The sequence below is a fragment of the Rhinopithecus roxellana genome, chromosome 18 (assembly GCF_007565055.1).
Source record: "Rhinopithecus roxellana isolate Shanxi Qingling chromosome 18, ASM756505v1, whole genome shotgun sequence".
NCBI lineage: Eukaryota > Metazoa > Chordata > Mammalia > Primates > Cercopithecidae > Rhinopithecus > Rhinopithecus roxellana.
The window spans coordinates 22,328,281-22,342,749 of NC_044566.1; positions in this window are offsets into that span (position 1 = coordinate 22,328,281).

The following is a 14,469-nucleotide window of genomic DNA, read 5'->3' on the forward strand; positions in this document are numbered from 1 at the left end:
CCCGACCCTAATGAATAGTTTTGTGATAAAATTAGAAAAAAAACTTCCTATTAAGGTCAACGTTATTATTTTCAAAATATTGAAATTAAAATATAACAATGACCTTTAATCTAAATAATTATGTGGTGTGGCCAGGTATTGTGGCTCACGCCTGTAATCCCAACACTTGAGGAGGCTGAGGCAGGTGGATCACTTGAGGTCAGGAGTTTGAGACAGGCCTGGCTAACATGGTGAAACCCTGTCTCTACTGAAAACACAAAAAAGCTAGGCATGGTGGTGTGTGCCTGTAGTAGCAGTTACTCGGGAGGCTGAGGCAGGAGAATCACTTGAACCTGGGAGGCAGAGGTTGCAGTGAGCCGAGATTGCACCACTGCACTCCAACCTGGGTGACAGAGTGAGACCTTTTCTCAATAAATAAATAAATAAATACAATAAAAAATAAATATGTATGTGGTGGGGCCTGGGCAATGGGTGTTTTGAGAGAAGTACATATAACTGAAGAAAACAGGAAAACAAGATAACGCTGATATAATAAATATTAATTTTGGTTTAAGACCAGTACATTTAAAGGTAAAATTGAATAAGGCAAAAATAAAACTATATCAAAAATAAACTTATCCTGGAAAGTTCTGTTTAGAAAGAGCCAGTAGATCTGGATTAATCTAATAAGTGCTGAATCTAAAGAAATGTACCTGGATACAGAATTTTGTAGATTGAGGACTAAGGAAAATGTACTCTCTTCTGGCAGAAAGCCTTCTGAATAAATATTCCCAAGAAAAGATCCTTGAGTCTATCCTTTTCTATTGGCTATCTTTAAAGCACCCTTTCCCAAGTGAAGGTAATAAATAAAAAATGTACTTAATACTATTAATTTGGCTTCTTGTATTTTAATCCTTTATTTCATTCTGTAAATCTAAGTGTGAGTTATAGAAATGACTGTCTCCAACTCTCTATGTGTATACTAATGACAAGAAGAAACTACACCATATTCTCTAAAAAGTAGGTAATCTTGATATAGTTTATTTTTAGAACCTAGTTTTTATTCTTGAATAATGTCTTAAAATTGTACCTTGGCACTGCATGTCTCCATAACTACATGCATAAATAAGGAGCCATTAATTGACCTCAACCTTGAAGCTGACGTATCCCTGAACTTCAAAATTTGAAAACTAATACGTTTCTCATTGTATGTACCAGTTTGAGACAGATTTTCCATTATATAAAGCTGCATATAGCCTAGTTGGTCTACAGTTTTTTTCCCAAACGAGTAATCATTATATCCCAAAGCATGTGGTGCAGGCTAGACAGGAAGAGGCAAGTACCTGGAACTGTGAACCAGCTCTAGGTAGAAAGAGTCAATGACACCTGATGAGTTGAAGTAAAACTCAGCGGGAAGAATACAGACAGCAGATGGTAATGCAGGAAAACATTTGGCCTCCTGACTGCCCAACACAATGTAATGAAGGTGCCTCTACAGGCAGTACTCTGAAACTCAGTGGAGCAAACAATAAATCTGTCACAATTTTCCGTCCCAGTTACAGAGCCAGCGTTTAAGAAGAATTAGCCAATTCTTAGAAGGAGAGACAAATAACAGCAAAACAGAAATCCAGCCTTAGAAGACTCTGGTACTATTTAGATAACAAAAGCAGGATTTTGGACACTTGAAATAATGGAAAGGGGATGTGGAAGGAGAACTTGGTCTGAGTAAAGTGACAAGAGATGTAAAACTGGAGACAGAGTTGGAATTAGTGTAGTAGAAAGACTAACTTGCTCCTGAGTCTCCTGATTGTTGGAGCATCTTAAATCCCTCTTCACTAAAGTCAGGCTTAGTCCTAAGCCTGGAAGAAGACATGGGAATTATGTTGATGAGGTAATGTGTCCCTCAATAGAAAGAACATGAATATATTTGGCAACTAAGCAGCCAGTAGGTCCTAACATGATGACATAGTCATTTGGATTAACTCCTGATTTCTTAATAGCCACTTGACTTTCACAAGTATAAACTTGGAACTTACTCCAGCTCTTAGGTAAGTGAGTTTTGCTTGGCTAGACTTTTCACAGGCGTGTTTAGTTAATATTAGCAGTATTACAACTTAATGTCACAGTTGATCTCTAGAAGTCATGGACCTACAGAAATCTTAAAATTTAAAAAGGAAATTGAATCCTGAAAAGTGCTCAAGAGAAAATGAGGAATAATATATAAATGAGGACACACATCATTTCTTCAATTTTTCCTATATTTGTTGAGTTCCTACCTAACATACTATAGCAGGATGGAGCAACTAAAATCACTAACACAAAAGTTTTTTTTAAATGTCTATATTTGGAATACCTTCATCAGAGGCCACCAACCTATAAGAAAGATAAGACAAAGTGACAATCTTTGTTTAAAAAATGTTTAACTTAATCTCTTTTGTATTAGTATTCAAACCATTTAAAGTTCAAGTTCCTATCAGGGTTGTTTCTCCCTAACTTTTCCTACTCCCTAATATGGCATCTAATTTCAAGAAGAAAACGTGGTCACAGTTCATTTTCTGCGTGTAAGTCTCTGGTTTTGCTCATCCTGTGTACCTGGTATGGCTTCCTGCTGATGAATTTAGAGGCTGGTGAAAGATATGGTATGTTGTCTTAGCACTGGCAGCCTGTGATTTTATTAGCTCCCAGGATCATAGTTATTTTCCCTGATTCATTGTCTCCATTTCTATATTAGCAGAAAATGTACTTCTCTGGTTCTTGGGCACCATCTTCATGGTTCCTCAGTTAAGATGTCTAATTTCCAACCCCACCTTCAGGGTACCATGCCTCCTTTAAAATACAACTTTGTGGGAGGCATGAAAGCTCTTGTCTCAGCTACCATTTTGCTCCCTCAGTAGTGTTACTGAATAACTTACAGATTGACTGTGTATTAATAGAAATCAGCAGGGAAGTAACGTTATTTGTGGCTTTTTCACTTGCACACCAGCCTCCATCAATGCCATAATAGATCTGAGCAGGTAGACAATATAAATCTCAACCATGAGGGAGTGGTGAGAACCAAGACATAAATTTTGAGTATTTTGTCCTTTTTCTGTCTCCATTCCATCATGACTCCTCTGGAAATCATGCAAAGAGACTCAGCTTGAGTTTGCTGAAAGATTTAGAGATAGTGGGGATGAGAATTCCATTGTGCCACATTCTCAATCCTCTCCATGCTATGACTTAAATGTAAACTCAAGGTTCAAGTTTCTAAGTTTTCTTTTGACAGGTACACATGCTTGTAAGGGAGGAGGGTTAGAGCATCATCTTTACATGAACTGGAAAAAGAAAAAAAATTATCTTCTTTCTCTTCACATTTCTTTTTATCAATCTCAAACCCCTTCAAGGAAGTGAAATATGTCTTGATTTCCTGAGAAGAAAATGTGCAGAAAGAAGACAAGAAAGACAGACAGCAAGAGTGTACTAGAACCAGAGAGAAAACCTGGTTCACGCCATGTCAGTTTCCTAGCTGAATTCTTAAGCCTCTTGACTGTTTCTGCCTTTGCTTAGCTGTACAGTACTGTCAGAGCGAGCTTTCTACATTGAAAACCTCATCATCAACTTCCCTGCTTAAGAGTCTTTGAAAACCCTAAGAGAGAGAGAGAGAAAGAGAACAAGAGAAAGAGAAAGAGGATTCATATATATCAAAGATATCTGCATTTGATTTATGATGTGTATTTATAACATTCCCGAGTAGTCAAATGAACTCAAGTTACAACAACTCCTATTATCAAATTCACCAATGACTAAATGTTTGACAAATACACAGTATAATTTTAAGCACTTATTTAGACTAATTACTTTCTCTTATAGTAAATTCCTATATTACTAAGTTTCATTTTATTTTATTTTTCTGATTTTTTATTCTCCTGTCCTTCTGTAGGGCTTTTAATTCTCAAACAGTATCTCTCAAGGTCTGAGTTTCAAAATTATGCATGTATTGCCCTTATGTTATACAACTGAATCTTCAAACTTAATAAGCAATCACCAGAATAAATTTATCAACAGACTCAAAACATTCTTTAAATTCAAACTTTATTTTTATCATGTAATCATCTGTAGCTAGTTTTTAAAAAATGTATTGCAAGTCTTATACAGAAAAGTAGCAATTTTTTAGTTTGTTTTTTTGTTTAAGTTCTGGGATACAAGTGCAGAATGTGTATGTTTGTTACATGGGTATACATGTGCCATGGTGGTTTGTTGCACCTATCAACCCATCATCTAGGTCTCAGGCCCTGCAAGCATTAGCTATTTGTCCTAATAGTCTCCCTCTCCTCGCCCACAACCCCCTGACTGGCCCCAGTGTGTGTTGTCCCCCTCCGTGTGTCCATGTGTTCTCATTGTTCAGCTCCTACTTATGAATGAGAACATGTGGTGTTTGGTTTTCTGTTCCTGTGTTAGTTTGCTGAGGATGATGGCTTCCAGCTTCACCCATGTCCCTGCAAAGGGCATGATCTCATTCCTTTTTATGACTGTATAGTATCCCATGGTATATGTATAGCACATTTTATTTATCCAGTCCATCATTGATGGGCATTTTGGTTGGTTCCATGTTTTTGCTATTGTAAATAGTGCTGCAATAAACATACATGTGCATGTAGTTTTATAGTAGAATTGTTTTTGTTCCGTTGGGTATATACCCAGCAATGGGATTGATGGGTCAAATGGTATTTCTGGTTCTAGATCCTTGAGGATTCGCCACACTGTCTTCTGCAGTGATTGAACTAATTTACACTCCCACCAATAGTGTAAAAGTGTTCCTATTTCTACACAGCCTCGTCAGCATCTTTTGTTTCTTGAGTTTTAATAATCATCATTCGGACTGGTGTGAGATGGTATCTCATTGTGGTCTTGATTTGCATTTCTCTAATGACCAGTGATGAGGAGCTTTTTTTCATATGTTTGCTGGCTGCATAAATGTCTTCTTTCGAGAGGTGTCTTTGTCCACTTTTTGAAGGTTTTTTTTTTTTTTTTTTTTTTCTTGTAAGTGTGTTTAAGTTATTTGTAGATTCTGGGTATTAGCCGTTTGTCAGATAGATAGATTGCAAAAATTTTCTCCCATTCTGTAGGTTGCCTGTTCACTCTGATGGTAGTTTCTTTTACTGTGCACAAGCTCTGTAGTTTAATTAGATTCCATTGGTCAATTTTGGCTTTTGTTGCAATTGCTTTTGGCATTTTTGTCAGAAACCTTTGACCATACCTAGGTTTTGAATGGTATTGCCTGGGTTTTCTTCTAGAGTTTTTATGGTTTGGGGTTTTACATTTAAGTCTTTAATCCATCTTGAGTTAATTTTTGTATAAGGTGTAAGGAAAGGGTACAGTTACAGTTTTCTGTATATGGCTAGCCAGTTTTCCCAGAACCATTTATTAAATAGGGAATACTTTCTCTATTGCTTGTTTTTGCCAGTTTGTCAAACATCAGGTGGTTGTAGGTGTGTGGTGTTATTTCTGACGTCTCTGTTCTGTTCCATCGGTCTATATATCTATTTTGGTATCAGTACCATGCCGTTTTGGTTTTGGTTACTGCAGCCTTGAGGCATAGTTTGAAGTCAGGTAACGTGATGCCTCCAGCTTTGTTCTTTTTGCTTAGAATTGTCTTGGCTATACAGGCTCTTTTCAGGTTCCATATAAAATTTAAAATAGATTTTCCTAATTATGTGAAGAGTGTCAAATGGTAGTTTGATGGGAATAGCACTGAATCTATAAACTACTTTGGGCAGTATGGCCATTTTCATGATATTGATTCTTTCTATCCATGAGCATGGAATGTTTTGCCATTTGTTTTTGCCCTGTCTTCTTTCCTTGAATAGTTTCACAAGTAGTTTGCAGTTCTGGAAGAGGTCCTTCACATCCCTTGTAAGTTGTATTCCTAAGTATTTTTTTTTCTTTTTGTCGCAGTTGTGAATGGGAGTTCATTCATGATTTGACTCTCTACCCTTCTATTTGTTGTTGGATAGGAATGTTTGTGACTTTTGCATATTGATTTTGTATGCTGAGATTTTGCTGAAGCTGCTTATCGGCTTAAAGAGTTTGGGGGCTGTGACAATGGGGTTTTCTAAATATAAAATCATGTCATCTGCAAATAGAATTTGACTCCCTCTTATCCTATTTGAATACCCTTTATTTCTTTCTCTTGTCTGACTGCCGTGGCAAGAACTTGCAATACTATGTTGAATAGGAATGGTGAGAGAGGGCATCCTTGTCTTGTACCGATTTTTGAAGGGAATGCTCCAGCTTTTGCCCATTCAGTATGTTATTGGCTGTGGGTCTGTCATAAATAGCATTATTTTGAGATACTTTCCATCAATATCTACTTTATTGAGAGTTTTTAACATGAATCCATGTTAAATTTTATTGAAGGCCTTTTCTGCACCTATTGAAATAATCATGTGGTTTTTATCACTGGTTCTGTTTATGTGATGGATTAAGTTTATTGATTTGCATATGTTGAACCAGCTTTGTATCCCAGGGGTTAAGCTGACTTGATCATAGTGGATAAGCTTTTGATGTGCTGCTGGATTTGGTTTACCAGTATTTTATTGAGGATTTTTACATCAATGTTCATCAGGGATATTGGCCTGAAGTTTTCTTTCTTTGTTGTATTGCTGCCAGGTTTTTCTGTCAGGATGATGCTGGCCTCATAAAATGAGTTGAGAAGGAGTCTCTCCTTTTCAATTGTTTGGAATAGTTTCACAAGGAATGTTACCAGCTTCTCTTTGTACCTCTGCTAGAATTCAACTCTGAATCAATCTGGTCGTGGGCTTGTGTTGGTTGGTCAGCTATTAATTACTGCCTCAATTTCAGAACTTGTTATTGGTCTATTCAGGGATTTGACTCCTTCCTGGTTTAGTCTTGGGAGGGTGTATGTGTCTAGGAATTTATCTATTTCTTCTAGATTTTCTAGTTTATTTGTGTAGACGTGTTTATAGTGTTCTCTGATGATAGTTTATATTTCTGTGGGGTCAGTGGTAGTATCCCCTTTATGATTTTTATTGTGTCTATTTGATTCTTTTTTCTTTTCTTCTTTATTAGTCTAGCTAGCAGTCTATCTATTTTGTTAATCTTTTCAAAAAATCAGCTCCTGTTTTAATTGATTTTTTGAAGGGTTTTTCATGTCTCTATCTTCAGTTCTGCTCAGTTCTGCTTCAGTTCTGCTTAGTTATTTCTTGTCTTCCGCTAGCTTTTTGATTTATTGGCTCTTGCTTCTCTAGTTCTTTTAATTGTGATGTTAGGGTATTGATTTGAGATCTTTCTAGCTTTCTGATGTTGACTTTTAGGGCTATAAGTTTCCCTCTTAACACTGCTTTAGCTGTGTCACAGAGATTCTGGTACATTGTCTCTTTGTTCTCATTGGTTTCAAAGAACTTCTTGATTTTTACCTTAATTTAATTATTTACCCAGTCATTCAGGAGTAGATTGTTCAATTTCCATGTATCTGTGCGGTTTTGAGTGAATTTCTTAATCCTGCGTTCTAATTTGATTGCACTGTGTTCTGAGAGACTATTTGTTATGATTTCCCTTCTTTTGCACTTGCCAAGGAGTGTTTTACTTCCAATTATGTGGTCAATTTTAGAATAAGTGCTATGTGGCACTGAGAAAATTGTATATTCTGTTGATTTAGGGTGAAGAGTTCTGTAGATGCCTATTAGGTGTACTTAATCCAGAGCTGAATTCAATCCTGAATATCCTTGTTAATTTTCTGTCTCATTGATCTGTCTAATACTGACAGTGGGGTGTTAAAGACTTTCACTATTATTGTGTGGGAGTGTAAGTCGCTTTGTAGGTCTCTAAGAACTTGTTTTATGGATCTCAGTGCTCCTGTATGGGGTGCATATATATTTAAAATATCTCTTCTTGTTCAATTGATCCCTTTACCATTAGGTAATGCCCTTCTTTGTCTTTGTTGATCTTTGTTGGTTTAAGGTCTGTTTCAGCAGAGAGTAGGATGGCAACCCCTGGTTTTTTGCTTTCCATTTGCTTGGTAAATTTTCCTCCATCCCTTTATGTTGAGCCTATGTGTGTCTTTGCACGTGAGATGGGTCTCCTGAATACCACACACCAATGGTTCTTGACTCTTTATCCAATTTGCCAGTCAGTGTCTTTTAATTGGAGCATTTAGCCCGTTTACATTTAAGGTTAATATTGTTATGTGTGAATTAGATCCCGTCATCATGATGCTATCTGCTTATTTTGCACACTAGTTGATGCAGTTTCTCCACAGTATAATTGGTTTTTGTATTTCGGTGTATTTTTGCAGTGGGTAATACCAATTTTTCTTTTCCATAGTTAGTACTTCTCAGGAACTCTTGTAAGGAAGGCCTGGTGGTGATGAAATCCCTCAGCATTTGCTTGTCTGTAAAGGATTCTATTTCTCCTTTGCTTATGAAGCTTAGTTTGGTTGGATATGAAATTTTGGGTTGAAAATTATTTCCTTTAAGAATGTTTAATATTGGCCGGGCGCAGTGGCTCAAGCCTGTAATCCCAGCACTTTGGGAGGCTAAGGAGGGTGGATCACAAGGTCAGGAGATCGAGACCATCCTGGCTAACACCGTGAAACCCCATCTCTACTAAAAGGTACAAAAAACTAGCCAGGCATGGTGGCGGGCACCTGTAGTCCCAGCTACTCGGGAGGCTGAGGCAGGAGAATGGCGTGAACCCGGGGGGCGGAGCTTGTAGTGAGCCGAGATCATGCCACTGTGCTCCAGCCTGGGGCACAGAGCAAGACTCCGTCTCAAAAAAAAAAAAAAAAAAGAATGTTTAGTATTGGCACCCACTGTCTTCTGGCTTGTAGGGTTTCTGCTGAGAGGTCTGTCTGCTGTTAGTCTGATGGGCTTCCCTTTGTAGGTGATCTGATTTTTCTCTCTGGCTGCCCTTAACATTTTTTCCTCTTTTTGTCCTTTGAGAGTCTGATGGTTATGTGTCTTGGGGTTGATCTTCTCATGGAGTGTCTTAGTTGTGTTTTTTGTATTTCCTGAATTTGAATGTTGGCCTGTCTTGCTAGGTTGGGGAAGTTCTCCTGGATAATATCCTGAATTGTGTTTTCCAACTTGTTTCCATTTTCCCTGTCTCTTTCATGTACTCCAATCAATCATAGGTTTGGTCTTTTTACATAATCCCATATTTCTCAGAGGTTTTGTTTATTCCTTTTTATTCTTTTCTCTTTAATCTTGTCTGCATGCTTATTTCAGCAAGATGGTCATCAAACTCGCATATTCCTTCTTCTGCTCAATTGATTTGGCTATTGACACTTGTGTATGCTTCATGAAGTTCTTGTGCTGTGTTTTTCAGCTTCATCAGGTCATTTATGTTCCTCCCTAAACTGGTTATTCTAGTTAGCATCTCCTGTAACTTTTTGTCAAGGTGCTTAGCTTCTTTGCATCGGGTTAGAACATTCTCCTTTAGCTCAGTGGAGTTTGTTATTACTCACATTCTGAAGCCTACTTCTGTCCATTCATACACCTTATCCTCTGTCCACTTCTGCACCCTTGCTGGAGAGGTGTTGCAATCATTTGTAGAATAAGAGGTACTGTGGCCTTTAGGATTCTCAACATTTTTTCGTTTATTCTTTCTCATCTTCATGAGTTTTTCTAGTTTCAGTTTTTGAGGCTGCTGACCCTTGGGTGGGGTTTTTGTTGGGATTTTTTGTTGTTGATGCTGTCGTTTTTGCTTTCTGTTTGTTTGTTTCCCTTTCAATGGTCAGGTCCCTCTTCTGTAGGGCTGCTGCGGTTTCCTGGGAAGTCCCTTCAGGCAATTTTCATCTGGATCACTCCCATCCTAGAGATGTCACTTGAGGAGTCTGGAGAATAGCACAGATGGGTGCCTGCTCCTTCCTTTGGGATCTCTGACCTTGAGGGGCATCTACCTGATGTCAGGAGGAACACTCCAGTATAGGGTGTCTGACAACCCGTGTTGGAGGGTCTCACCCAGTTGAGTGGCACAGGGAGCCGGACCCATTTAACGAATCACTTTGACTATTCCTTGGTGGATGGGGTGTGCTTTGTCGGAGAGAAACCCACTCATCTGGGCTGCCCAGATTCCTCAGAACTAGCAGGAGGAAAGACTAAGTCTGTTGGTCCATGGAGACTATGGCCACCCTTCCCTCTAGGGTCTTAGGCCCAGGGAGATGAGAGTTCTGTCCCTGAGATGCTGGCTGGAATTGTTGGAGTTTCTGCAGGGAGGCCCCGCACAGTGAGGAGGGATGGGTCAGGGTCAGTCCTGAAGAGGCACTCTGGCTGCAGTCTCCCACAGCCAGTTTGTTGGGCTGTGGGAGATACCTCTTGGGACCAAGTCATCCAGCCTCCCTGGCTCCAGCAGAGCAAAAGCACAGCCTGGAGCTACAGAGATGGCTGTCACCCTTCCCCTCCCCTGGGAGCTTAGTATGTTAAGCAGTTATCAGTCCCAGTCTTGGCTGCCACCCCTCCTGCAAGGAGCACAAAGTGCTTAGACAGCAGACAGCCACAGCTATGGTGCTGGTCGTCCTATCCACTGGGAGCTTGACAGGCTTAAGCAGATTCTAGCCTAGTTGCTACTGAGAATCTGCGCTGCTTGGTGGTTGGGATCCTAGGCCTCGGTGGCATGGGCTCACGAGTTGGATCTTCTGATCCATGGGTTGCACAGTTCCGTGGAGAAAGCACGATTTCTCAGGCTGGGTAGCAGGTTCAACCACTGCCTCCCTTGGCTGGAGGGACCTGGGGTGCTCTCCTGACCTGTGTTGCTCTCAGGTGGGCCTCTGCACTACACTGCTCTTCCTTCCTATCCATGGGTCACGCCAGCCATCTAGTCAGTTCTGATGACAGAACCTAGATACCTCAGTTGTTGGTGCAGGATTTTCACACTCTTATGGTTCTTTTCTATAGGAGCCTGCAATTGCCACTGAATCTAGTTGACCATCTTGACCCCTCCAAAAGTAGCAATATTTTACATCACCATTCAATATCCCTCAGTCCTATTCCACAGTATATTCAGTTTTTCATTTTTTAGCTTTTTTAATGATTTGCCTCCATGTTTTCATAAAATATGCTTATACAACTATGTCTGGTATTTTCAATTTTGTCATGTGTCATTATTCCAAATTATTTATAACTTATATTCAATCTAAATATTATTTTAAAAAATGTAAATGGTTCTATGGCTAGTACCATTACTGGTTGGGTTTTCTGTTACTTGTAGCCAAAAGCAATCTAAAATGACACATGACAGCAACAGTATTTGGGAAATTCCTTCTCCTACCTAGCCCCTTCCTTCAAAATTTAGCTTTCCAGATCCCTCTTCCTGTGAAGTCTATGCTGTCACCCTGTATTATCCTACACACACACAGACACACACCCACACACGGTTTGTATTTTCACATACCACCACGGGAATATATCAATGCTCTCTCTTCATGATGTTAAAGGTTATTAACCGCTTGTCTGATTTTCCAAATAAATTGTCACTACTAAACAGTGCAGTCAAGTGTCCTTCAACTGTTTATTATATCGAGAATGATGGAGAATTTTCATAAATTATTCAGGACATACTTACTAAGCCAAATTTTTCAGTTTCTGGTTCTATTGTTTATTAATCTTTGATTGTATGCTTCAAACTACTTGAAAAGTGCTTCCCACTTATAAATACCAACTTACTATGCAAGAATCTCAGTTCAGCAGTGTAGTAAGCGGGCAATCTATTCAGGGCTACATCATGATCTTGAAAAAGAAGTAAAGGTAAATGTACACTTTGAAAGTTACCCCTATCAGATGATTCTAATGTGCCTCCATAACCTACTCCAGATGACAGTCACTTTTCTAAAAATACCACTGAAAGCTTTCTTTTGAATCTGCGACAATAACTATTTATTATAAATTATTGAATCCTAAATGCTTATTTCCATAATAGTTATTTTAGTTAAACTTGAGACATATATACAAAACAAGGCTGACTGTCTCCAATTAGATTACCATGCACTTCAAACCCAATATGTTCAAAACTTCTTATGAAAACTTCCTGCTTTTCCTTGAAATACTGTCTTAGTCGACAAAACCATAAATTAACTAGTCACCCCACTCAAAATCTTGACAAACCTTGTTAGGCTTCCCTCTTTCCACCAATCACTATGTACAATCTGTTGCCAAATTCTAGTTCAATGCCATCTTCTAAATCTCACACAAATCTATTAAATCCTCTCTAGTCTCACGACTAATGTCTTGGTTCAGGACATGTCAGTTTCCTAGCTGAATTCTCAGGCCTCCTGACTGCTTCTGGTCTTGCTCTGCCGTGTGGTGCTGTCAGAGTGAGCTTTCTGCAATGAAAACCTTATCATTACAACTTTCCCACTTAAAAGTCTTTGAAGACACTAAGGAAAAAATAACTCTCAGTTTCAGCCCTAACTCAAATTCCAACGCGTTATCTCAACTCAGGCTGATACAGGTGAGGCAATACAAGGTGTCAGTTTACATTTGCCTAGGTGTGTTAGTCAAGGTTCTCTATAGGGACAGGACTAATAGGATAGATGTATATATGAAGGGGAATTTGTTAAGGAGTATTGACTCACACAGTCATGTGGTGAAGTTCCACAACAGGCCATTTGCAAGCTGAGGAGTGAGGAAGCCAGTCTAAGTCTCAAAACCTCAAAAGTAGGGAAGCTGACAGTGCATCCTTCAGTCTATGGCCGAAGACCCAGGAGCCCCTAACAAACCACTGGGGTAAGTCCAAGAGTCCGAAAGCTGAAGAAATTGGGTCCAGTGGTTGAGGACAGGAAGCATCCAGCATGTTAGAAAGATGGAGACCACAAGACTTAGCCAGTCTAGGCTTTCCACGTTCCTCTGCCTGTTTTTATCCTAGCTGTGCTGGCAGTGGATTAGATGGTGCCCACCCAGTTTGAGGGTGGGTCTGCATCTTCCAGTCCACTGACCCAAATGTTAATCTCCTTTGGCGACATCCTCACAGACACACCAAGGAAAACTACTTTACATCCTTCAATCCAATCAAGTCGACACTCAATACTAACCATCACACTAGACAACTTGTTTTTCATTGTGGAAAAAAAAAATACCCTCCCTGAAAGTGACTGAGGTCAGCAATGTGAATAATGTTGAAACCTGTAATGCTTGCACTTCTACCATCAGGCTTCCTTTGTGCTTTCTGGTATGCTGGCTCATGCTCACGCTAAGGCTGCATGTGCTCATAAGCAAAGAGAGTGGGTGTTGAAACCCCAGATTGGGATTGTTGCTGTTTCTTCATCTGAGAAAAAAAGACAAAATTCATTCTAGATGTTACTTCTTATAAGCCACTCCGGAGATTTGTATCTCTCAGGTGTATTTCAAGGTACTCTCTACAACAGTGAGGGAAAACTCACTGCCCCTCCACTCTTTTCTCCACTCTCCATATAAAAAGATTCTGCAAACCTTATTTTCTGAGCCTAGAATATCTGTTTCTGTAAACAGCCCCCGTACTAACTCAGGGTTTCAATACAGAAGATTTTCAGTCATATAACCATAAGTTCCACATTGTTTAACTCCTATTACTGTAGGTAACTACATCTACGGAACAACTGCTTGTGGAATATTCAGATTTCTTGGATTTACCAAATGAATTAAAATCATCAATCTAAAATAGTTCCACCTTTTTTTTTCAAAACAGACATTTCTTTTACATGAAGTGTGACACTCTGCTTAGGGCTTTACTCTTGACTTACACTGACTTACGATAACCTAGCAATTAATTATGGCTACTCCTATGTTAACTTTGTTTATTTTCTTTCAACATAGCTACATCATTCTCATTCTCTCCAGCTTCTAGGCATCTCTTCTCTTTATTTTCTTTCTGTTAATGGCTCATCCACCCAGTAGTGACTTTTCTTTTTATGATAATTGGATTTTTGACATGAAATCAGACATTGCTTTTAACCCCTGAAAAGCGTTCCCTTACATCATTTTCTGTTCAAATTTAAATTAATAATGCCACCTATTCTTAAAATTATATCAATCATTATAAAGTTTACCCCCAAAGGAAAGCTTTTCAAAGTTTATAAGCAAACAAATGACTATTATAATGTTTTTATAAATCATGTGGCCGGCTCTCGATTTAATTTCATTTTCTATAATTATTTGCTGCACTTTAGATATGGTTTTATTATATTATTAGGTAACATTCTATTTTCTTAAATAAAGGAAAATGTTAAAAACAACCTAAAAAGCAGACTATCTCAGAGTATTATTCTTACCTCTAAATTCTTAGCATTTCACTGTTTGCTATTGGTCAATTTCAGGGAAAACTCAGGTCTACCATTAATTCAATTGGACCCATTGTGTGGAAAGAAATAGAGCAGTGTTGAATTCATGGATTGACTTCAGGATGTCTATGAATTCTTGAAAATTACATGAGAAAAAGTGACTATTCATATGTAAATGTTTACCTTAGAATGATAGCATATAGATTTCAACGAATTCTCAAATGTGTTCATTAAAAAGAATA